The 2,500-nt window shown below is 37.3% G+C and overlaps 1 non-coding gene and 7 pseudogenes across 1 annotated transcript; all 8 read left to right on the top strand.

Annotated features, from left to right (window-relative positions):
- LOC148463402 (5S ribosomal RNA) overlaps window positions 1-79 on the top strand; it is a 119-nt pseudogene extending 40 nt beyond the window's left edge.
- Window positions 80-429: 350 nt separating this feature from the next.
- LOC148463401 (5S ribosomal RNA) lies at window positions 430-548 on the top strand. The gene has a single exon (XR_015874471.1). It is a non-coding gene; the product is annotated as a 5S ribosomal RNA (ribosomal RNA).
- Window positions 549-887: 339 nt separating this feature from the next.
- LOC148463400 (5S ribosomal RNA) lies at window positions 888-1,006 on the top strand (annotated as a pseudogene).
- Window positions 1,007-1,121: 115 nt separating this feature from the next.
- On the top strand, window positions 1,122-1,240 carry LOC148463399 (5S ribosomal RNA; annotated as a pseudogene).
- A 116-nt stretch (window positions 1,241-1,356) lies between these two features.
- LOC148463398 (5S ribosomal RNA) lies at window positions 1,357-1,475 on the top strand (annotated as a pseudogene).
- A 116-nt stretch (window positions 1,476-1,591) lies between these two features.
- LOC148463397 (5S ribosomal RNA) lies at window positions 1,592-1,710 on the top strand (annotated as a pseudogene).
- A 350-nt stretch (window positions 1,711-2,060) lies between these two features.
- LOC148463396 (5S ribosomal RNA) lies at window positions 2,061-2,179 on the top strand (annotated as a pseudogene).
- A 116-nt stretch (window positions 2,180-2,295) lies between these two features.
- Window positions 2,296-2,414, top strand: LOC148463395 (5S ribosomal RNA; annotated as a pseudogene).
- Window positions 2,415-2,500: the final 86 nt, after the last annotated feature.

Raw genomic sequence — 2,500 nt, 5'->3', positions numbered from 1 at the left:
GATCTTGAAAGCTATGCAGTGTTGGGCCTGGTTAGTACTTGGATGGGAGACCACCTGGGAATACCAGGTGCTGTAGGTAATTTTATATAGCCATAACATTCTTTTCTGTTACATTTTACATTACATTTTTTCAACTTAGCAATGAATTTACTTGAGTTAAGAAGTAAAAGAGGTCTAAAGTTAATGTTTTTCAGCACCTATAGCCAAACCACACTGGACATGGCCAATGTTGCCTGATCATGGAAGCTATGCAGTGTTGGGCATGGTTAGTACTTGGATGGGAATCCACCTGGGAATACCAGGTGCTGTAGGTAATTTTATACTGCCATAACAGTCTTTTCTATTACATTTTTCATTTAATTTTTTCAACTTATCAATGAATTTACTTGAGTTAAGAAGTAATAGAGGTCTAAAGTTAAGGCTTTTATCACCTACAGCCAAACCACACTGGACATGCCCAATCTCGTCTGATCTTGGAAACTATGCAGTGTTGGGCCTGGTTAGTACTTGGATGGGAGACCACCTGGGAATACCAGGTGCTGTAGGTAATTTTATATAGCCATAACATTCTTTTCTATTACATTTTGTCAACTTAGCAATGAATTTACTTGATTTAAGAAGTAAAAGAGGTCTAAAGTTAATATTTTTCAGAACCTATAGCCAAACCACACTGGACATGGCCAATGTTGTCTGATCTTGGAAGCTATGCAGTGTTGGGCATGGTTAGTACTTGGATGGGAATACACCTGGGAATACCAGGTGCAATAGGTAATTTTATACTGCTATAACATTCTTTTCTATTACATTTTACATTTAATTTTTTCAACTTATCAATGAATTTACTTGAGTTAAGAAGTAATAGAGGTCTAAAGTTAATGTTTTTGAGCACCTACAGCCAAACCACACTGGACATGCCCAATCTCGTCTGATCTTGGAAGCTATGCAGTGTTGGGCCTGGATAGTACTTGGATGGGAGACCACCTGGGAATACCAGGAGCTGTAGGTAATTTTATACTGCCATAACATTCTTTTCTATTACATTTTACATTTCATTTTTCAACTTATCATTGAATTTACTTGAGTTAAGAAGTAAAAGAGGTCTAAAGTTAATGTTTTTGAGCACCTACAGCCAAACCACACTGGACATGCCCAATCTCATCTGAACTTGGAAGCTTTGCAATGTTGGGCCTGGTTAGAACTTGGATGGGAGACCACCTGGGAATACCAGGTGCAGTAGGAAATTTTAAACTGCCATAACATTCTTTTCTATTACATTTTAAATTAAATTTTTTCAACTTTTCAATGAATTTACTTGAGTTAAGAAGTAATAGAGGTCTAAAGTTAATGTTTATGAGCACCTACAGCCAAACCACACTGGACATGCCCAATCTTGTCTGATCTTGGAAGCTATGCAGTGTTGGGCCTGGTTAGTACTTGGATTGGAGACCACCTGGGAATACCAGGTGCTGTAGGTAATTTTATGCAGCCTTAACATTCTTTTCTATTACATTTTACATTTAATTTTTTCAACTTATCAAAGAATTTACTTGAGTTAAGAAGTAAAAGAGGTCTAAAGTTAATGTTTTTGAGCACCTACAGCCATACCACACTGGACATGCCCAATCTCGTCTGATCTTGGAAGCTATGCAGTGTTGGACCTGGTTAGTATTTGGACAGGAGACCACCTAGGAATCCCAGGTGCTGTAGGTAATTTTATACTGCCATAACAGTCTTTTCTATTACATTTTACATTTAATTTTTTCAACTTATCAATGAATTTACTTGAGTTAAGAAGTAATAGAGGTCTAAAGTTAAGGCTTTTAGCACCTCCAGCCAAACCACACTGTACATGCCCAATCTCATCTGATCTTGGATGCTATGCCGTGTTGGGCATGGGAAGTACTTGGATGGGAGAACACCTGGGAATACCAGGTGCTGTACATCATTTTATACTGCCATAACAGTCTTTTCTATTACATTTTACATTTAATTTTTTCAACTTATCAATGAATTTACTTGAGTTAAGAAGTAATAGAGGTCTAAAGTTAATGCTTTTGAGCATCTACAGTCTAACCACACTGGATATGCCCAATCTCGTCTGATCGTAGAAGCTATGCAGTGTTGGGCCTGGTTAGTACTTGGATGGGAGACCCCCTGGGAATACCAGGTGCTGTAGGTAATTTAATGCAGCCATAACATTCTTTTCTATTACATTTTACATTTAATTTTTTCAACTTATCAATGAATTTACTTGAGTTAAGAAGTAAAAGAGGTATAAAGTTAATGTTTTTGAGCACCTACAGCCAAACCACACTGGACATGCCCAATCTCGTCTGATCTTGGAAGCTATGCAGTGTTGGACCTGGTTAATACTTGGATGGGAGACCACCTAGGAATCCGAGGTGCTGTAGGTAATTTTATGCAGCCATAACATTCTTTTCTATTACATTTTACATTACATTATTTCAACTTATCAATGAATTTACTTTAGTTAAGAAGT

Source organism: Taudactylus pleione, unplaced genomic scaffold (assembly GCF_031769625.1).
Source record: "Taudactylus pleione unplaced genomic scaffold, aTauple2 ptg000967l, whole genome shotgun sequence".
In the NCBI taxonomy this organism is placed as follows: domain Eukaryota; kingdom Metazoa; phylum Chordata; class Amphibia; order Anura; family Myobatrachidae; genus Taudactylus; species Taudactylus pleione.
This window is presented reverse-complemented; position numbering and strand designations above follow the sequence as displayed.